Source organism: Thunnus thynnus, chromosome 5 (genome assembly GCF_963924715.1).
Source record: "Thunnus thynnus chromosome 5, fThuThy2.1, whole genome shotgun sequence".
NCBI classification, from domain to species: domain Eukaryota; kingdom Metazoa; phylum Chordata; class Actinopteri; order Scombriformes; family Scombridae; genus Thunnus; species Thunnus thynnus.
Window position 1 is genome coordinate 24364301 of NC_089521.1, and position 23600 is coordinate 24387900.

The window sequence follows — 23600 nt, forward strand, 5'->3', positions numbered from 1 at the left end:
CTCTAGGTCTTTAATTTATGTTTGTGGAGTTTCATGAGGCTGGGATTGTCCAAGAGGTCACAATAGGTCATTTTATACAGTGAGATCAAGTTTCCAAAAACGGTCTCACTACAATGAAATGGCTACTATAGGGACTAACATCATCACACATGAATACAATTGGGCTCTTCGTTGCAAGGGTCGACAAGGGTCGCAGCTTTCCAGTCATACCCAATTTATGCAATTCCAAGACAGTTCAGTGACCCCGATATGCAGAAATATTCAACCACACCATTTTTAGAATAGATGAAAATAACACATTTATACTGCATGCAAAAAACTGCATGGTTTTTGCACAAAACTGCATGGGATTAGCATAAAATGGGCATGTCTGTAAAGGGGAGACTTGTGGTTACCCATTTTCATTCAGATATATTGAGGTGAGAGGTCAAGGGACCCCTTCGGAAATGGCCATGTCAGTTTTCCCTCAACAAAATTTAGCATAACTTTGGAGCATTATTTAGCCCCCTTCCTGACAAGATAGCATGACATGGTTGGTACCAATAGATTCCTTAGGTTGCATAGTTTCATATGATACCATCTTCACTGAAGCTTTAAAACTTAGCTTGCTACAGCATCTGAAAGACAGTAATGTCACCCATGGACGCCGGCGTCCTCGGGGAGTGGAAGAGGTTAATTGCTGCTTTTCAGTCCATACACAGTGTCCGCTAGCTAATGAGGCTGGTATGTGAATGACAGAGCTAAACCTGCTGAGTGGCAGTGTATCTTTCCATGCGCAATCAGTGTCATGTCAGGACGAGCAGCTGGCAGCAGAAACACTGCACATCTCTGTGGCACAGCTGCACTAATTGTTTTGTCAGCCAGAAATCCCGGTAAAGCAAATTGAATCTGGGTGTCAGAAATGTTTGCGCTGTTGCACTGTTAGCAAGACAGTTAAATGTGAGCATGCTAAATCTTACTAAAAGTAATTTAATTAACTTTAAAGTAACTTAATTACTTAAAGACACACCCCACTGATTTGGTTATAGCAAACCCAAAACCTCAAACTGCCTCCCAGCTCACTAATGATTTAAATCTGAGAAGTAGATTTTTCTCTCGCTGACTATTTAAAAAAAAAAAAGAACAGGATAAATATATGTTTATATTATGGTACTAGCATATCTTGTTTAAAACAGTTGACCAAAAGGGAATTAAATCACAATAAGGCAGCCCTTTTATTGATGTTTTAAGTTTCGTTTCAAGACAACAACATATGAAATATGGGGATTTTAGGAGCATTATTTGGCACAGTAACAAATTCAGGAATTGTTATTTTGAAATACATGTTTGTCATTGTTAAATATTATTTTACTGTCCCATGTGTCAAAATAAACCATGACAAACTGTATATTCAGCAGCTAATAAGAGATGTTTGGATTTTAGTTTCAACCCTTTTTTGGAACAGAAACTTGCTGGCATTGTAGTACTCTCCTTATGTCAATGCAGCTGAACAGTTACACAAGTACTCCAAAAAAAACCTCTCCCCTATAACACAGACAGCTTCCAAACAAATACATATTGTTCTTGCTTCATGATAAATGAGATCTAGATGTCTCTGTAGGGAGCTTAACTTGTCTCTGTTGTGAAAAACTGACTTATTTATATTAATTATAGGCTAGGCAGGCTGTGCTGGAGACGTGTAGGAGGAAATAAGTCCTGACGATGTTGATGCAGGTCCCATTAGGTGCTGGCAGATGTCAACGAAGGTCAAACATTACAGAATGCCCCTCCAGGTCAAAGCATATTAAATTAAAAAGGCTGAAAACTTGTTTACCTCCTGGGTATATTTGGTCTAACTCAACACAAGTGTGCACATTAAACACTGGTGTAATGAAATCGCCCCAGTCGTTGGAACGGTTTTCAAACTTTGTATCTGCCAAAGCACACAAGGGAGATCATTAAAAGTGAGAAGAGATGGAGTTCCATTTGCCAGCCACCTTACCAAATTCTGAGACCATCTATTAGTTTGGCACAGCAGTCCTATCTCTGTTTATTGCTCTGCTAAACACAAATGTCAGTAACTATGTGCTTTGACACAAACAGAGAACTCTCAGTGGCCTGAACTACCATTCTTTTCATGCCATTGCTGGTGTGAAAGGCGCCTCACTCCAGTAGTATGCAGACATGCAATGAACTCGCTTATAAACTGGTATTTCAATAAGACTTCTGTTCCCAGAAATGTGAGTTCATTTAAGATCTGCTGCTTCATAGCAGGTTCACAGGGGAGTCTTGGAAACAAAAAAACACAGATAGGGTGATAGCATGTGGATAAGGCTTCATTAAAGGTTTCCGGTTCATACACTGCTGCCCATATCAAGTGATAGTAGCATTCAATGAAATTTTCCTCACTCCTCATTACTATAGCTACCTGACTGAATTCAGTCAACTGAATTGAACTCCCTTAGCATGAGTCATAGCTCGCCTCGTGGAATGAATATACTCAGAGTGTGGAAGGTGACCTTTGAGTCAGTCAAATCATTAACGGTCATTGACTCTTTGCAGGAAGATTGGCCTTCTGTGCAGCTAATGTCTAAATCACAAAGCTCAAACTGGAGTTTTAGGCTCTGCAATTTAACCAAATCAACCTCTATTCTTCCATGCAGCCATAGCAGAGAGATTTCAGTCAGGTGATGATGACTTGAGCAGCACTTTGCAGAAAGGAATTGAGTCATGCTGAAACTCTGGAAATTGGTAGTTAACTTCTTATACAGCCGTGAATTTCTTTGTATAAAAGGTCATTTTAATCCTGCATGAGTCACATACACATCCTCGCAACACATAGCTATATAATGCTCATGCATCTAGCTCTACCAAGTATTACACCAATAAATTACACTCTTATGATATATTATGTAACTGTAAACCTCCTAAAGGTTAGTGCTCTGTAATCATAACCTCTTAAGTAGCTGTTATTTTAGATAAAACATTTGTCCACCATACTGTATAGTTGTCTGTACTGTATATTGTATGCTCATTCCAGGGAATCTTAAAAGCATTATATTTTTCTAGAGTTAAATATTCAAGATGCCATTTGTTATGACTGCTCTTTTATAACAAATAGATATTTTTTCATGATTTCTACCAAACTGTAAGATAAATTGACTATACTTTGCAACATACAGGTACAATACCTCTGCATATACAGTCGCATGGCCAGTTGGGAGTTCAACAGCAGTACTCCTACCATAGTATTCATCAATCCCAGTGCATATGTCTCTAATATCAAACACTGAATTCCCAGAGCATCAATGAAGCCTGGATATAAATCATCACGGACCACGGGTCACCGTCGCTGTTCCCTGCCATACACACTGCAGGTAATTGATGGGTATCATGAGTCTGGAGACACAGGGGGAAAAACTTCAACTTAATTAAGTCTTGCCTTTGGATCAATGAAGCCTGTGTGGTGTCCCGCGAGCACCATTACTGTCTGCCGAACTGTGCCCCTCTATATCCAAAGTGTTAACATGGTATTGTCTCTGGTAATAATAATGACATACTCTAATGGTTTAAAGACAGCTGTAGTTTATTCTGCTGAAAAGACTTCATCCCTGTTGACTTCATATTGATCTGGCAGTTAAGTTTCAGCCTAAGTTAGACAATTTTTTATAGGTTGTATAGGTATGTGTTTGTATGCTTTACATTTACATGCCCTCATGTGTCAGATGATACACATGCTTATATAACAGTGTCAGTATATAGCAGAGTTCTACAGGGATTTTCATCAGTAAATTGTATGTTTCAGAAATATTTTTTGTTTTAAAGCACCATGGCAGCAGATATGATATTTAGGGCTGGCTTTTCCATTTTAGATCTGATTCCAAATCAGCAAAATACTCAGATACCCAGATGTAGGAAACATTCAGGCAGCAGGTTTCTTATTTTTGTTATCGTGTGTTCAGACCAAAAACGCAGTGAATTTTTTGTGCCACGCACAAAAAAGATGCGAGTAGATGCAAATTCGCACTGGGCGACGTGAATACGTGTACGCAAGTTGAAAATATTTCAGCTTGAGCGAAAAATGTGATAAGGGATTTGAAAAGATTCAAATTTGAAAAATGGATTTGTTACTGGATTCGGATTTGATAAAATGCTATCCAAAACCTAACTGTATCATGTGCATCATATATTGACTGTACAGTATATGGATTTCCAAGTCAAGCAAAATATTTAAAATATATATTATTATGTTTGGAGGATCACTCTTAAAGTGCCCTGCCATAATTGGCAGCTATAAATGTTTAATTACAGGCAATTTTCTGCAAGCTATCTTTGTTAACTTTCCATAAAACCAAACTACATTGCAAAGTTAAGTCATCACACAATGAAATGATTAAATTCCAAGAAGCAGCATTACAACACAACTTAGTTATTCTCTCTACAGGCAATTTGCATGTTGGGACTTTGAAACAGTTTAAGAGTTTAGAGATGAATAGCAATTTTCATTGTCGAATGATTCAAATTTCACCAAAATATTACATGTATTGTATATTTGTGTATTCCAATCAAATTACTATTCATTGTAATACTGTCACTTTAATAGTATTTAATAGTAACAGGACAATTTAGGCCAGACAGTTTCATATTTGTCATACTTCTGTATCAGAGCAGTATTATTGGTCATTCCAAGTTGTTTTTCACACCACCAGTTTACACATTAGTGTACTACTCCGTGCTTTTGGTGCTCCTCTGAAGCAAAGGGCAATTGGCATTAAATGACTTTATTAAATTAGGCCAGTTTGACTTTGTTGGCTGGTTCTCACCAAAGGTCAAGTCATTCCTTTCTTAAATGTGAAGCATGGAAGCATTGGCAGGTATTAACATATTAATAATGTGCTGTTCTCCATATAAATATGCCTGGTGGATAACTTAATTCTCTCAACAGTTAAAGGTCAGTCACAGTGCAACTTGTCTGGGTAACATGAAACGGAAAGAATACCAAATAGGCTGAAAGATAGCAAAGCTTTGACATTATGTGAAATGTTTTTTATCCCTGCACCCTCAATTTGTAACAGAATATCTATATAATTGCTTATTATGCTTAATTATACTCCTGCATAATATTCAAGCTATCCCAAGTGTCATTTATTTACATGCCTGTGGCATATTCACTGGTCGGAGTGGCTTTCCATGCCCTGCTACCGTAGAAGCTAAAATTTTACATGAGCTGAAGCTAATCCGTGGCGGGCTGATTAGGTGCTAAAAAGGGAGTAATTCACCAGATAATGAATACAGCTCGATAAAAATGTTATGCAAATGTCAATGATGACGCATAATCCCTCAATAACTGTCACCTTCTTTCTTCTCCTCTACCCCCCCAATGGCTTTCAAGTCTTCACCCTGTAATTCTGAAAAAATAGATGTGTTGTATGATGCCAGTTATACAGATACAAATATGTGTGGAAAACACATTTATCATGCAACAAACAGCCTTTAGACATCAGCAGCAATCTCCCATCAATCTCCCACAAATAAAAGAAATGTGCATATTTTAACCCACAGTTTGAGATCTGTAATTCAACATAAGGTAGCAGCTAGCATGTTTCTCATTCTTCTGTGCTGGTTTATAATAGCGCTCCTTGCTTTCTGAAAACTACAGTAAAATGGATGAGGAGTCCTTTCACAAGACTCTGAGGGGTATATAGCATTTTAAAAGAAAGAGACAGAGAGAGGGAGAGAAGCTCAGCAGGCTCTCTGTTTGCTGAGAAAAGGTCCAGGTTACACTACGTTATCTTTCCAGACACACTTGGACTCTCTCGTCCAAGCAATGGTGGTGGAGCTCATTGTCTGCTGAGATCCCCTCAGATGACAATATGACAGTAGCTTTTGTGTGCCAGTCCTGAGATGGGTACTCTATAATGGACTGGCGAAGCAGTGGCAGCCTGCCCCACCGCGGCGCTGTCGGCGCGCTTTGTCGGCATGCGTTGGCACAGCAGATGTGACATTTAGCTGGCTGTTGCCCTGCTGGTCCCTCCACTGAGCTGGTGGAGGAGATAATGACATGGCTCACTCTCCTAGTTGGAGAGGTGCACTGTGTGTCACACATGACCTTTAACATTTATGTCACAATATTTGTCACTCTCATTTATCATAAGCTCACCTTGATGAATTTCTCTGCTCTCCTGTGGCCACAATCTTTCATCTCCTTGCTGAAACTAGGAATCAATATGTGTGTGTGTGTGTGTGTGTGTGTGTGTGTGCGCGCGCTTTCGTGTACTTGTGTGCTTCAGTATTGCGATGCAGGCAGCACAAGATGAGTGGAATTTTAATCAGTGGTTCATAATTAAACAAAGACTACCATAATGAAGGCAGATAAGGTGGTCTTGGTATTCACTGAGAGAGTGAGAGAAAATGTAAATATTTCAGCTTCTCCAGTTATCCTTGAATGTGCTGCTTCTATGGGGTTAAATTTCTCTGTTAATGAAAAAAAAAGAAAAAGAAATGTAGGATTGCAAACCATCCAACATTAACAGCAACCCAAAACTATAATCATTACCAAATATGACAATGAGCTAAAATGTGCATCCAAAATCACAGCTTTAATGACTTTGATGACTATTCAATGAATATGATCTGTCTTTTGGTCTGCATTTATTTCTTTTCTTTATGCTTCTGAGCTTGAACTTAACGATTGGACAAATGTTTTAAGGGTGGGGAATCTGTGGTGTGATTCTGCTGCCCTTTATTTGTCAGATAAACTGACATGTTCTCTTAGAAACTCTGGGAAGTGACCACAGAATGAATGTGTGCACCAAATTGTGGATTTTGTGTCCTGTTACACTCCTCCTAACGTGTCCCTCTGCTCATAGGATTGGTGAACTTCAAATAACCCACATTTTCTCCCATCTTATCAATTCTCTACCAAGTACACATTAAATCCTAATAAAGGTTTCTGCAATTTGTGCCGCTAGTGATTTGGAAACAAACAGAAAGATGTTGTGGCCTCCTTCATTTGTTTTTTTTCGCTGTAGAGCATGTGTGTGGTTAATGATAACCTGTGCCCCCTCAGTAGTCAGTCGGAGCCGACTCAGATTAGAGCGCCAGAAGATGAGTAGCTGATTCGCCGTGTGAAATGTTTGCTCCTTTGGCAGGCAGTGAAAGACAGAGAGGAGGTGGAGGGGTGGTGTTTGTGGTGGTGGTGGGGGGTCATGTACAAAATAGCAGAACAAAGTTTTGTTGCTGAGGCAGAGAAGGAGCTTTCCAAACCATGGGGTGGCTTTGAATCAGATTCAAGCTGTGCTATCAGAGAAGTCAAGCAGCTCATTATTACATGAAGTGCATATTAAAGGGGGATTAAAGACGTGAAAGTGGGCTCAAATTCTAATCCTCCTCAACAGGTGCAGGAGTGTTGATTACGGGAATGCTATGAATGGTCCAATGAGTGTTTCCTTACTGCTGCCACAGATAGTTATGGATTTCTTTTCTGTTCTGTTCTTTTTATTTAGATGTTTAGTTTTCCAACGTGACAGGACTATGATGTGTTTTCACATTAGTTTCGCTACATGGCACGCCAATCCACAAAAACAGGGTTAGAAATTGCAAAAAAAAGTACAGCTGTTGTATTTATTAGAATAAGAAATGGACATGTCTGCATTTATTTTGTTTTTAAGAACACAGTCACTGAAAAAAGCAATTTCATCAAAAAAAAAAACTACCTGGCTTTTCTGATGTGACAGCAGTTTTTCAAATGCAAGAATGAATGCTGAGTCAGTGTGGATGATTTTTAAAGTGATCTTGGCATAATATCTTTCAGTCGTCTTCTCTGCTTGATCCATTATACATTCTCATGCGGGATATACTCTTTCCATAAAGATTATGTGTGATTATCATGAGGTGATTATGGCAGACCACAGGAGAAATAGGGAAACCTTTCCAACAAAAGGAAGCTCAAGCTCAACAAGGGCAATCCTCTCCACTCTCTGGTTGTCATGGTAACTTATTAGACACTGGGAGGGTTAGAGAGGAGGGATGCACTTTTTTTTTCTTATTGGCCTTTCTGCACAATTATATGCTATACTTCACATATGTATCTGTTTATTTCTGTACATTCATACATGACCAATGACCTGTGCTGAGACTGTGTATAGAAATACATGTGCTATCTTAACTCCTTCATGCAAAATTATAGATTTTAGACAGAGCCTGGCAGTCTGTTTCTGCCTTCAGGGACAGGCATGTAAATAAGGCTTGTATGTCTCAGACAAGCTGTTTCTGCATTACCAATGCTGCCATTTCAGCGGGAGCACTTGCAGAGCGCAGCAGGACAAATATTGCACAAGCTGCCAGATGGTGGCCTAACTGATGCATTCATGCCATAGGGCATGCACTGGCACAATGCAGTCGTACTTTGTCAGGGTGTTAAATACATGGGAAACTCCTGGGAACAATTATGCTAAGGAGTACTAATGAATTATAAGTGTTGTAATGCATCAAATTTTGAATATACTGTGTGACTACACACACAACTGCATGAGCAAAGGGAAATATATTACTCTAGTTCACTAAATTGCACCTTTTTAACAAAGCTGTTCTGTAAAATACACCAGTTATAAATCTAACCTGACTTTGTTCAGAAAGCTTGTCCTGATAAAATCACCTAACATGAAGCGGTGAGGAGCGAGGTGTATTGAAGGTGCATTGAGACCAACGTGATGTGAGCCGGGTAAACAAACACCTCCACCAGTACCGACACAACAGCTTTCCCTAATCTATGGTATCACAATGGGAATGTATAGAACTCCCTCTCAACTTTGCTTGCTATGTTATCTCACTTTGGACAGCTGGCTAATGGCAGTGTGGTTGCCATGGAAACATGCTGGGATTTCTGACAGAGAGAAATAAGACACAGAGCAGTTTTTATCATAAGAACTCTCAGAGATATAACGGAAACAATGGAAGGAATCTCTGTCACTTTTATGAAGAGCAACTCTCTTCTTACAATACTAACTGCCACTTGTGTTTGAAAATGCAGAACGGCTGGCACGTTTTTTTTTTTTGTTTTTTTTTTATGGCCAGGAATGTCTAGAAACTGTAAACCAAGTATGACCCCCGTGAAACAGATGCATTTCAGAGTGGTATAACTGTTGTACATTGTATGCTTAACCATTGACTAATTGCCTCACTGTTTGTTTGCCAATAGACTCTGAAGTCTGTGCCTGAAAACAGCCACAAGGCACACTGCCCGGTTATTAGAAATAAAAATATACAAAAATGTTTTTTACAACCAAGAAATTAGGGCTTGCACAGATGGTTCACATTTCCTGTTGCCTTTGAACTCCCACTAAACCTTTCCTTCTTTTGCTCTCTCCTTCCTTTTCTTCCTCTTTCTGAAGGGCAACCATTTGCAAACTAATGATGAATTGCAGTTTGATCCACAGAGTGGTCTCAATTGCCTTTGGCACACACACAGACCCTTGTTATCCTGTGTAGTGTTGTTAAAATATTTGAATGGAACTGAGGAGCTCATATTGTCACAGTCTACCTACACAGAATACTGAAAGTAGGATGTCAATTGATGAGGTAATCTCGACTTTCTTTCAGGGAAGTGACATTTCTGTATTTGCCAGTGCTATAATTTTTGACCAATTCCACTTCAAATCATTAAAAAACATTTTTGTAAGCTGCCATGTCGCCTACTTTAGATTTTTAGTGCAGATAATAAAGACTGCATGTTGTCATGACAGCTTCAACAGATCTGTTCCAAGTGCAGGTATAACTACAGTGACAGTACAATTTATTAGACATCTTTTCTTACACTTAGAAATCACAATTTTAGCAGAAAATCAGAGGAATACTATATGTAGTGTGTGTTTGGAAGCAACAGGATCATGGTGTTGGATGGGAGTAGTAGCAGTGTGCCCACACCAAACCTGAATCCTGCTCCCACTGACTACAAATTAAACCAGGCTGTCTGCTGGAAGACTTTATGATTAGTTGCTAATCTCTCCTGGAGCACAGCCATGAGTGATTAGAAACATGGCAGCGAGAGCTATTGCTTTAGCCATTACAAAATATAATGAAATGTCCTACAGTATATGCAGGGTGCAAAATGAACTTTTTGTCCACCAGCCAAATGGCTAGTAAATGTTAATAGATAACTGTTGTTTTTTTTGGCTGGTCAGTGAAGCAAGTATACCAGCCACTAGCATATTGTACCAGCATTTGGCTGGTGGCTGGTGCTAATTTTGTGCCCTGAGTATATGGCTTAATTTTATTCCTCCACACTGCCTATTCTGTATCCAAACTTCCTGTGTAAACAAATGGATGCAGGAAAATAGCAGGTGATCAGGTTTGATGTAAAGTCCCACATGGACCAGTCCTGTTTTGAAATTGTTGTTGATTTTGACCAGTTGTAGACTGTTCCAGATTCTTATAACTAACCCTGACCACATCCTACCTACACCTACAGCAATCACCTAACACCTAAACATAATCACTTTAGCATTCCACAAACAGATTATCATTTTATCTGTTTTAAACATGTTGATTTACCCTGTCGGCAGTATAATAATATCACTTAATTTATCTTAATTACTTCTGTTCCATGAATAATCCGCAGTAATAATATTAATAATAGCTAGTGAAGGAGGACAAATAATAATGATAGAGAGTTGAAGAAAAAAAAAAACATAAGATGCCCACTGGTTCATCCAGGGTTTCTGATCAAGTCACGTGTAAGTTTCTGTGACTTTACCCAGATGTGCATGACAGCTGCCTGAGATCTTCCATTATAAACAGCCTGGCGCAGGTGTCTGCCTCCTCTCTGATTCATCCTGGCAATCTCCCTGACTTACTGCTATTTTCAGACTAATTGATGTCTGAAAAGCAAACCCGTCCAGGTCCTAGAATAGATCTGACTTCCACCCACTCATCTCGCCAGGAATCCAAAGTGGCATTTGTCCAGTGCTGCTACTCTCCTGTCATTACGGGTACAACGTATGAATGCAATATAGTATGCTTGCATGAGTCACGAAAGCCTCTGTTTATTGGTGTCACACACAGGCACAAGGTCCCCTGCTGTGTTCAGTAACATATTAGACACGTAAATACCAACGGGGATTGTGTTGTGAACCTTTTTTTTTTTTTTTTTGCAATCGTCAAGAATACGTCATTGCAAAACAAGCACATCAATTTAAGTTATTTCCTTTAGAAGCACAAAGGAGACAAAACTGTTCCCTCGTGCTGTGAAAATACCTCTCAAGTTTACAGTGCAATTCGACAGGCAGTCCAAGTGGATGTCTGTCTACATGGGGGCTCTCTCTGTGAAAGCAGATGAAAGTGTTAGAGGGGCAAAGGTGGACTGGATAACAAGTGGCTACCCTGACCCTGCCTGCTGGCACTTTGGGCTGTGTTCCCGTATTACGCTCACCTGCTAGTATCTCACCCCAACCCCCAACCTCCACCCCTGTCAGCCTCTGATCCCTCTCTCTTTTTTCCCCATCTGCACACCCAGTTACAATGGTCAAAAATAGAGCACTCAAATTACAGTCTTGTAGAGCTTAAAATAGCCAACAACTGTGCGTGTGTGTGCATGTGTGGAGAGAGTGCGGATGGTCCTGTTTTTGCGTCAGCTCTGCCATGGCAACCAGGCTTTGCTGGTGAGCGTCTCCCCTTCTTCTTCAAACATTTCACTTAACATCAAAGAAACTATCCACACCAATACAGCTAATTGCATTCTGTTTGTGGTATGTTACATAATAATCAAGCATCCAAACATGCAGATTGAGGAAGTAAACATTGATACATGCAGCACACACGGGACAGTGGAGACTGACAAGTATTACATGCAGGCTTTACTTGTTCCTCTCTCCCTTTCTCTACATGTAGAATGTGTATAGTGACTCTATTAACCAACCACCATGGGTCACTTATACAGATAAAGGCTAATTGAGGTTGTGTGAAATTGAAATTCAGTATTAAAGGAGACAAAACAGAGAGAGACGAACACAGAGCTTTTAATCATTGCAAAATGATGAGAAGCATTACTTTAAAGTGGTAAAATGTTGATAGAATACAGCTTAAGTGTGTCAATTTTCTGTTAAGTGTTGGATGTCTACAGATGCAGTTCTGCATCACCAGCCTGGTAAGACATTCAGTGAGTTACTGCATATGTTTCAGAAGAAGGAAACGTTAAGCCAGTAATTGTTCGATCGATGTTTGTGCCATCAGTGCCGTACTTGGACTTGATTTGTTGCCCAGTGCTTGAAGACGAGCATGGAGCCGTACTGAATACCAAGTATCATTCTTAATCTGTCATTTCCGTATATCAAATCTGCTATAACTTATTTTTCTGCCACTTGGGGGAAGCAGAAAAAAGCTGTTAACACAACACTGACATATTATCACTTTTTAAGTTACATATTTACACATTCAGTGGACAAGCAGCAACAGGAGCATTCATTTGAAGTCGTGTTTCTGGCCTCTTGATGAATTTTAGTCCAATATTAACTCTTCTTTTAGCTCTGTTTTTGGTTTCTGCTATATTCACAAGCTAGTCGCTAACTTTGTCTGCCTGTTATTTGGTGCTGGGAAGGTAGTGGGTTTTTAGAGCTTTATTTTTTTGCTGAAAACAGCAGCTTGCTGTGGCCAAAAACGATACAATAAGAGTGGTGAGAGTGAACCAAAAGAATAAAGTAGCAGTCTAGAAAACCAAAACAATGAGCTGAAAGAGGCTGAAATGCTCTGTTGAGCTGAGGAGAACTGCAGAGTGACGCCTTTGCATTAAATTTAGTCATTTGATCCATTGTTATTCTGAAAATATCAATTATAGCAACTTTCAGGTAACTTTCGGTTGTGTCTGTTTTTCTTTATAGGATGAGATTTACATACAGGTACTGACCCTGGCACATCTCACAATGGAAAGAGTCCAGCTCCTACTGTGGAGTTTTATTGCAGAGCCAGCACAGTGCACAGAGGTAAGCTCAGTCCTCATCTTGTGTGGTAAAGCCACAAGGCCAATCTATGTAAAAAATACACTCTACAAATTTAATAATGGTTAAAATTCAGACACTGCAGGTTTGATAAAAATAAAATACAGGTCTTACAACATTTAAAGGTGCAGCGGGTAGAATTTAGTGGCTTCTAGTGGAACAGACTAGAATATAAATTCATAAGTATGTTTTCATTAGTGTATAATCACTTGAAAATAAGAATCATTGTGTTTTTGTTACTTTAGATTGAGCCCTCTATATTTACATAGGTGCCAATTTGCACCGCCATGTTTCTACAGTAGCCTAGAATGGACAAACCAAACTCTGGCTCTAAAGAGAGCATTTTGCGTGTTTCGTGGCCCCCCCGCTTGGAAGGAGAGGGGAAGGAGGAGGGATATTCAGTTGGATGCAGTCCACAACCTCAGTGCTAGATGCCACTAAATGACGCACACTGTTCTTTAAAAAAACTCTTCTCATGAATATCTCATGATCCATGTCAGAGCAAATGTTAAATTCCATTCATCCAATTTGCAGCTGCCGTTTATTTTTGTGGATATCACTGGATTTCATTCTGCCATTAATCATAAATCATGCAGCATGTTTTCAGTGAGGTTCTCTTAATGTGCTGGATTCCTCAGAAAATTCTTTAATGATAATTGGAGGGATGGTTTAGAGAAAATTACACCAGTGTAGGCTCGTGCACCATATGGTACCAGTGATGTCGCCCACCTCAATGAGCCTAATGGAGAGCACTTAAGACTGAACAATTCATTGCAACAAAAGAGGTGTTTTTCAGTAATTAAAATGCTTTTAAATGAAATAACTTTCTATTTGTTAATCTCCACTTGGCTGCTTGTGTTCTGTGAAGCATATGGCAGCTGCCTGTCGTAGCCAAATGGTAATCCCTGCATGCAGGGTTCAAAATTAACTTTTTTGTCCACTGGTTAAAGGGCTAGTGAATGTTCAAATTTTACCAGCCACTCAATAGATTACCATTGGGTTTTTTTTGGCTGTTGAGTGAAGCAAATCTACCAACCACTTGCATATTTTACCAGCATTTGGCTTGTGGCTGATACTAATTTTGTGCCCTGCCTGCATGTTGTCAATACTCATCTGTCATGGGCCTTCAGTGTGCATTCAAATTGCACTTGTTTTTTGTTTTTTTCTTCCACCATTCAGGTGCATCTGTGCATGTGTGCGTAGGTGTGTGTTTACCTTCCAATACATAAGACATTTGGCTTGGCTGTTGCCAAATCCTCCTACAGTCTACTGATCAGCATATGTTGTCATTTTACTTTGAGATTCAGTGAGCTTGAAAACATAATCAAGATGTTTAGTGCTTTCACTCACAAGGAGGTAGCAATATGTAAATTACCCATAAACCTATAGTTTTACACTGTGTGAGTGTAAAACCTCCATAAATCTAGTAACACCAGAAAAACAGAAATCCTACATACTGTATAATTAAAAAATAGTTGTATAAATGATGCATGCACACAGACACCATGCATCACTTTTCCATACATAAAACTGAGATGTAAAAAGATAGAATATGCACGGTTCTCTAAAGTGATCCAAAGGTGTGATGATAAGGTGGAGAAAAAAATTAATAATCTAATGATAAGAAATAGTTTGTTAAGTCTGTGAGCCAATTTCACTGACTGTCATTTTTTGTTTGTTTTGCAGTCGTCACTGATCTGTAAAATACCCATCAAAGCCACAATTATAAACATAATTTTGATTCATTACTTCTGTAATTCATGCTTTATTGCTAATCACTTTATAAATGCTGTTTCAATATAAGTGCTATAAACTAAATCGCTGGTTACCTTTCCGATGTTGATTGGGATATCACCGCTGATGATGGTTTACAGGTAGGCTACGCCTGATTAACTGATGATATGGGAGCTATAAATAGCCATGCGTAATGGTTGTGTGTTCAGGCATTATTAATTCTTTTTAAGGAGGTTGCGCTTCTTCTTTGCCGTTCTTTTAATCGACAGATCTGACAAGAGGTGCAGCAGGCAGAAGTATCTACATTTACGGGTAACTGTGGGAGTGGAAATTAGGCTCATGCACGTGAGCTCAGTTTCACAATGATTTAGGTTTATAAAACAGAGACATGCGTACACACAACTTAACAAATCTGATTTAAGAAGAAACTGTGTCCCCAGAGTGTTGATGTTGTGCGTCGATGTTTCAATTGATCGCTATACTGTAAAATTAAATTTTAACATCTTGCATTTTCTAAAAAAATTGAACCAAAAGTAAATAAGAAGCTGAAAAGCATTGAGCATTGTCAGCATTTAGCGGTTACTACTCTGCATGCTCAAGTCTTCCAAGTGTTTGGTCAGAGCCCGTGTGTAGTGTCTGTCTTCTGTCATGTTGAGTTAATGTTTTGTGATTCATGACAAATCAAATTCAAATCACCTTGTCTGCTTCTGCCAAAGCCTTAGAGAGGGCAAGAGAGTCTGTCTCTCTCCTCTTCCTCCCATCAGTCTCATACGCAAATTCTTACACACACACACACACACACACACACACACTGAAAGACACACACACACACACACACACACCAAGACAAAACACAGACCCTGAGGTGCATTAAGTCTAAAGAATTGACAGATGGAATCAAACAGTGAGAAAAGATGAAAGACAAGGCACAATATGTCTGCTGTGTGTGTGTGTGTGTGAGCGCGTGCGTATACGATCAAAGCTAATTTCGCCTTTCCTCAAGGCGATCCCAAAAAACAGTGTCACTGTTCGCTCAGCAGAAGCTTGAGTGTGAATACATTGCTATGATTAGAATTGCACTATTTTTCAGATCCCAGAGAAACTAACACACAACTCCCAATGCAGGATGGAAGGGGAAATATTTCAAGCAGCATAAAAAGCACACAGGGCTTTAAGAAAAAGATCACTGTAGCAGCAATCAGTATCTATAGATTGATATTACAACAAAGAGAGAAGTCAAACAGGCACCTTTAAAAGCCAGATTTTGGCAACTTGTGACATAAAAACATAATTCTTGTCTCGCTTGAGGACACTTGGTGGGAAATGTCATAATTTCACTGCATCATTTCACAAAGCATATATCATGTATATAATGAACAGGGTAATATATTTGCAAATTAGATTTTCGTTTATCACCTTCTCCACCCTGTAGAGTAATCTCTCGATGCCCCGCGGGTGATTCAGTACCGAGGTTGAGGACCCCTGAGCTCTACCGTGTTCATATAAATGTCGATAATTCAAATATTGTCACAGCACAAGGAGGGAGGAAAAAGATGATTGATATTTACAGAGAATTTACGCAGGGCTTATATCATGTCTCCGTTCACGACATTTCTCTGTAAAAGATGTATTGCGGGTCTGCTGGGAGCGATGAGATCTAAACCACTAATAGATCTCTCACCCATCTGTCTCGGGGTTTCGGGGAAGCTGGATTCTTAATTGCACACTCTTTTCACGCAACATCACATTATTACGCTGCGAGCTTTAAATAAAAAGTCTTCGTAGTTGTAATCTGCTCTACATACATAGAATGTATTTATTGCATATCTACTTTTCGTAGTAACTCCTTGTTGATAAGAATACACAATGATAATTCTACATAACACTATTTGATTGCTTTTTTCCTGTACTCAGTGTTCCCTGTTCTTTCCCGTGAGTTATTAAAATTATATTGTTGGTTGCACAAATGATATTCGGGTTGCTGATTCTTTCTTGGATGATTTGACAGCTTTGTCATGTGCAGCCAAACCCGAGCACTGGATGGCATAACAAAGGTTTATATATGAGAGGAGTCTGCTTCTTTTTACTGCATGATGTTAGGCCGACTACCACTTTAAAGTAATCCAGGAATGAGCTGGCAGAACAAATGTAGCATGTCAGTTGAAGTCCTCAGTAAGTTTTTTCTCTCTCTCCTGTGGTAAGTAATGCTTTTATGTGATAGTGTATTGATCCTCTGAAAAGAAATCCCTTTGCTTTTTTGTCTCTCTCCTCTGGGAGTCAGAAACCCTGGACTGGCAGAGGTTCGTTGTGTTCAAGGACGCTTCAGTAGAGTGGATGTTTTTTTTGTAGGCATGAACTCGAGTTTCCAGTTGACAGACAGCTGTAATTTACAGCACTTTGGAGCAAGAGTAAATCATCCTAAGTCAATAAAACCTATTTATAACCCATAAAACTATTTCAAAAATATTACAAAAACATGGCAAAAATCCAGGGAAAGGTTTTGTATTATCATGCTTCTACTGTGCCTGGTCTTAGGAAAGAAAAAGACAAGAAAAAAGAACTCCAGGTCCTTTTTCCAGATGGATGGATGGATGGATGGATGAATAGATGGATACATAGACAGATAGATATTAGTTCTTTCAGAAATTCATTGTGTGCCATACAGCAATTGTCAGAGAGACAACTACGATACCAACAAAAAACAACGACAACAGGACCGACAACAAACAACAACAGAACACCTCCACATAATTACAGACCTAGTGCAACATATCACTAAAGTGTTCTTCTTATTATAAGGTGCAGCATCCTCACACACAGAGGTTCAGTTATTTTTGTCTCACAGTTGGTTCAGCAATGCAATGCTGGTAGGCACGAAAGATCTGTGAGCCTGCGGCACATCAGAGCTTTCAAACACAGTGAACAGTCTTCAGTGGAGGGAGTTTGTATCATGGCAGTAGTGGAAAGTAATTAAGTACATTTACTCAGCTACTTTATTTAAATTCATTCTTGAGATACTTGTACTTTACTTGAGTATTTACATTTTCTGCTATTTCATACTTCATACCACTATATTTATTTGACTGTTGTAGTTATTTTGCAAATTAACACTTTAAAAACAAATTATCATCGGATCACCTATAAAAAATTACTTGCTAGATTAAACTACACAACAGTCTATAGTTAAATTTAACTTAACCTCAACTAGCTATATCATTAAAATTGACACCTAAATGCATGAATACTAATAATCCAATAATGTATACACCATAATATATAACATATAGAAAGGAACCAGGAGTACTTTTACTTTTAATACTGTATTTTGCTGATGGCACATATGTACTTTTACACAAGTGCATTTTTGAATGCAGAACTTTTACTTGTAACAGATTATTTTTTACATTGTGGTATTTTTACTTTTACTTAATATGTCAAAGATCTCAGTATTTCCTCCAAAATTGTACCACGGATGCTTACCACAGGCAAAAAGAGAAGCTCTGTTTTTAAAAAAAGAGTAATTGTAGTGGGTTTAAACCATAGCTACTGTGTCAGTTTCACAAGTAAAAATTAACTGGTAATGTAGCATGAAGTGGAAGTATTGTTGCTATAGTAACCTGCAGTTTAATATGTCTCATGCACTGAATTAGAAAAGTGGTTAAAACTTTGTTTCAGGTTTCCTGTGATATTTCAAGGGGCATTTGTTTAGAAACAGATATTTTCTGGAGCAGTGGTATAATTATTTTTACATGTTAGTTCACAGCATCATTAAGAAGACCAAGAACATGATTAGGTTTTACTGATTATGCTAAAATGGGTCCTTTAATGGTTTGTTCACATGCTTGTTTACCTGTAGATGTCTTTGACACGTTCTATTTTATTAGAAAAGGTGATTTGGACAGTAATTACATGAGCTTATATTTCATTCATCCAAGGTCTTATCAGATGACCTTCAATTAGTCACTCTGCAAATGGTATGTGACTCTAATCAGTCTGCTTATGATTGACAATTAGGCTGGAGCAGACTTGACACACACACACACACACAAACACAGAATATTGACACACTGTCATCACTCATCAATACAACACACAGATCGGGCACAAACATGCTCTGATAACATGTAAAGTAAGCTCGCTCCTATGTTGAATGCACTCACCACCCTGAAATATATCAATAGGTCAGAGAAGGTCTAGTCAATCAATAGTTATGAATTATTCTGAGCAAGGCACAAAATTAGCAGCAGCCACCAGCCAAATGCTGGTAAAATATGCAAGTTGCGGGTAGATTAGCTTCACTCACCAGCTCAAAAAACAGTGGTAATCTATTGAGGGGCTGATTCTGATACTTCATGCTCTTTCACCACACACACACACGCACCTCACACTATTATTTTCACCTCCAGTACCTGCAGCTCAAAATACTTCCTTTATACCTGAAGAATAAGTGTCCCTGTAGTAAAATAACATTTCTTCCAAGCAAACTCGCACATTCTCTGATTTGACATCTGTAGTATTATCAAAACTACTTTTGGGATTTCTCAGTTTAGCAATGTATGCTGTATAGTTTATTTTCTGATAATTCTAATTGAGGCAGAACAAGTCGTATCTGTTCAAAAACTAGTAGTTCCAACAGTTTGCTAATGCTACTCTCATCCAATTTTTCCTTTTTTAAAAATAGACCAGAATCTTTGAAAGACTAGAATGTACAATAACTTACACTCTCTATAGGCAGAAGGATCCTTCAATGCTGTCACACACACACACACACACACACACACACACACACACACATTGTAGGAAAGTCTACTGTTTTCTGTTTCCATCGTTATAATTGTTGTCAAGCCCCTTTTTACAATTGTGAGTTCTCTGAGTTTGGTCCTAGCGCACTTGCCGTAGTAGATGATGTCATACTTCCTTAAGGCAAGATCCGTTGTCATTCTGCACATTATCCATGGGTGAGCAGTAGGGGATAACTGTTATGTGTGTTCATGCACAAACAACCACACACACACCTACACACACACTACACACACACACACACACACACACAGATATCCAAACCAATGCCTTGTGCTCATCCATGACCCAACGAGCCCAACGAGTGAACACTGATCGGAGTATCTGTCCTTAAAGGAGCTATCAATCCATCATCCCACAGATACTATCTCTATCTCACACACACACACACACACACACACTGAGGTCAAAGGTCAGCTCATCAGTCATGAGGAGCGTGCTACAAAGTGCACTCACATTCACATCCCCAGGTCGCATGATTTTATGCAGCTAGAGACACACTCAGACACACAGTCACAAATACACACAAGGGGGCTCTTGAATGCGACTGAATAGCTGTCTAACGACCATATGCAATCACATCAAAAGGCTCTTATGCTGACTGACAATTAAAGTGCTGATCATTATTCCTTCTCTAATCAACAACACTTTTAGAGACAAGAACCGTAGAGACAGAACCACAGATGTCTCCTTTTTCTTGTTCTGTTTTTCAGAATGCATCTTACTTGTGCCATAAATGTGTTTAGTTCATTTTGATAAAATATTTAGTGAGTTATTATGATTAAACGACAAGTCAACAGACATAAAAAATTGATCGATTTATGGCAATATTTGTAAAAATATCTTTCATATTAGTGTAGATTCCATACACTACCTATTTTGAGTGTTCAAACAGAGGGTAATGGTTTAGGGGATTTAGGGGTTTAGAAGGTAAGGAGGCTGGTGACAGTGTTGTATTTTACAAGTTACTGTTATCCATAAATTTGTCCAGGAAGCACTGCAGTGCAGTAGCAGTGTTGTAGTTACAGAGGAAGTTTTGGTCCCCACAGCAACTGTGCATTGTGTAGCTGTGTCCCTGAGCTATTACATACTGATTCATTTGAAGTTGCTCTGTATAAGTATGTCTCTAAAAGCCTCCAGTGTAAACATAATATAAATAGTTCCTTGAGGTGCTCACAGTCTTTGTGAGCCCTTCGTCGAGGACTTCCTTTAAAGCCTCAACGGACATTAATGTTTGTGTCAGCGAACTGAACACCATCTCAACTGCTCTTCTCCATTTCGGTGAAAGGCAGCTGTTACATTTATGGAGAATCAAAGGAAGACTCAAAATGGGGCTCTAAGAATACAAAACCTTCACTGTGAACTGGAGTGCAGATGAAAGTGTATAATTAAACACTTTTTAAGTTATGTCACCATGGATTTTTACATGATTTATCATGTTTAAATAGCTTTTAGGTTTATATCAATAATTTGCAAGTTGGTTTGCAAAAGGTTTTTTGTAGTCTCAGAATTTATGTCAGTGGTAGTTTATGCATAGTCATCAATTATTGTTCAGTTTAAAATTTGTGACTGACTATGCATATAAATTTTTCATACATACGTACCTGTAGACATGAATGTTTGTTTGGTTTAAAAGAATTACGTGTTGTGTTATTCTATGTTTTTCTTATTGACAACAAATCCCATCAACAACAACAACAATGCATTCATTGGTTTCTTCATTTGTCATTTGTAGTTGACATTGTGGGTGTGTGTGATGTGCTACTGAGTGTAAATTGTATTAAGTGTACTCTGGTACAGCACATCAGATGGTAACATTTCTGTTAAGTACTATTCATCGTCCCTTACAAATAAAAACAGGTCACAAATATATAATGTTGTTGTCAATATGTCAACCAGTGCAACAGTCTGGCTCATTGGTGTGTTTTTAATAGTTTTCAGACAACAATGAAGGTCCATGACCCAGAGGAATCAGCTTTATGGCTTTAGATACACAGGCAATATTTGTGAGTAGGATCAGTTCAGTGTTGGTTTTTGTATTTTTGTAGATTTGTTAACAATGAGAACATAGATTATCGTGAGCCTTATCCAGATAATGAGGTTTTTTTTTTACAAGCTGATCTTTTCTAATTTTTAACACTCTATCACTTGTTTGATTTTTGCTGTAGCTGAATCACAGCTCTCTCACATCAGAGCTTCTGTGAGAGAGGCTTGATTGTATTGATTTCTACAAACCATTTGTTCCTCCATAAGCAATTATAAACTGTGAAAAGTAGGCATCCAGAAAACTGGCAAGGTGTTGCTGACGGGCCATAACTTCAAACTGTGAAACCATGTTGAAAAGACCCCAAAAAAAAACACAATACATGATTTCTTCAGAGAAAGAGAAATTACTCAGATCAAACAAACTTGAGGACAATTTTCAAAGTTTTGGTTGACAGAAAGTGGGGAATAGAATAGTTACATAATAATGTCATTTTTTTAATACATACTGAAGTCTGTCTGGAAAATCTGAAAAGCACCGAGGCTTAGAGCAAATAAACACAAGCTGGAGATGAGTTGTTTCAAGGTTGGCAAAGACTAATTGGATTTCTTGGTAGTGGACAAAAATGTTCAGGTCAGGAGGTCAGTTCGTGTCTTAGACCTGCATACTCTTGAACATGTTTTACTGAACAGAAAAGCAGACTATCAAGGCAGAAACTATTTTCATTACTCTAAACAAGACATAAATGAGCATCATCAGATTCTTATCGCTGCCACTGACAGTTAATTTGACACTTCTTGCTTTGTGTTTGCTCCGGAATGCATTTCTGTTGTCAAAATATGATAAAGGAGGTCATTTCATCACGTGTTAGGTCCATCTTTCCTCCCAGAAAGCACACTGGATCAACAAGTCAGAGGGTTGTGAATCAGTGTCTGAGACATGAGGAGTCAGACTTCCTGGGGCCTGATGCATAAAATTCTGCATAAATTCATGACTAAAGCTGTACGCATAAAGTCAGAAATATCCATACACATTCTTTTCACCAGATTTGTAAACGCATGGTTCTGTTTTATAAATCTCATCATCTTGGCTAGGCGCACATGCACACGCCTCATTTCCACTCCTACAATTAACATAAACTGATGAATACACGCCTTTAACCAGCTGTTTTCTTATCAATCACCGCCTGCTCCACCAGACTCAACAAGTCAAGTTCCTCTAACAGCCAGAACAGTAATCATGTGCAACCATTACATACAGCTATGCGGCTCTGTATAGCATCCATATCATTAATTCATCATATGGACCTGTAAACCATCGTCAGCGGTGATATCTCAGAAATTTAATCAATGATTTGTCTGTAGCTCTCATATCTAAACAGACTTAACAACATGACGCCACCACGAACAGCCTCTGTGGTTCAGCTCACTCGCATTTTGTGTTAATGTCTTTTTTTGTACTGTTTCTACCGAACCAACCAACTTTTACTTTTGCATGAGAAGAACAAATGTTTCCCTACATCTTTACCTTGAAATTTTGATTCCCACTTCTCAAATGGGAAGCATAATGACCCATGGAGAGTTGGCCTATGCCTGTGCCCTGAGGCACACGAGAGGGCTACAGGCTGGAGAGCTTGTGCATTTCCACAGGAGTGGATTACGGACACCTTTACCAGCAATTTTTCTATAAAACCTTCGCACCATTGCAAACAAAATGGACGAGCTGCAACTTGCAACCAAATCATTGACTTGTATTATCATGCAGTGTGTTTACATGCACTTGAGTAACCAGGTTACTGTCAGTTTTCTCCAGAAATCTGATTTCTTGAAGCTGGAGCGCAGGATTTTTGTCTCTTTCTTTTGGCAGTGAGAGTATTACAAAAACACTGTTGACACGTGCTTATGTCATAGGCTCCGCTGTAGCCTACTCCATCACTACTGTTGCGGCTATAAAACAGTGGATAAATTGCTTTGAGCGTCACACAACCGCTGTGAAATGACTCAGAATTTGATCCATTAACATTGCGATAACATTTGGAAAGTCTAGAAGAGCCGCACGGTTAAATTATTTTATCCCCCTTCAAGTTAGCAGAGAGCTAACGATAAGTTAGCCAC

The 23600-nt window shown here is 38.8% G+C and overlaps 1 protein-coding gene and 1 long non-coding RNA gene across 9 annotated transcripts in view; one reads left to right on the forward strand and one right to left on the reverse strand.

Annotated features, from left to right (window-relative positions):
* Positions 1 to 23600, forward strand: part of shisal1b (shisa like 1b) — a 107472-nt gene that overhangs the window by 30532 nt on the left and 53340 nt on the right. For all 5 annotated transcript variants that reach the window (XM_067590303.1, XM_067590307.1, XM_067590308.1 and 2 more), the window contains one exon: positions 12852 to 12953. The gene's annotated coding sequence lies outside the window, so the exon portion shown is untranslated. The remainder of the gene's footprint in view (positions 1 to 12851; positions 12954 to 23600) is intronic.
* Positions 1 to 23600, reverse strand: part of LOC137183331 (uncharacterized) — a 108544-nt gene that overhangs the window by 26784 nt on the left and 58160 nt on the right. The window lies entirely within an intron of this gene.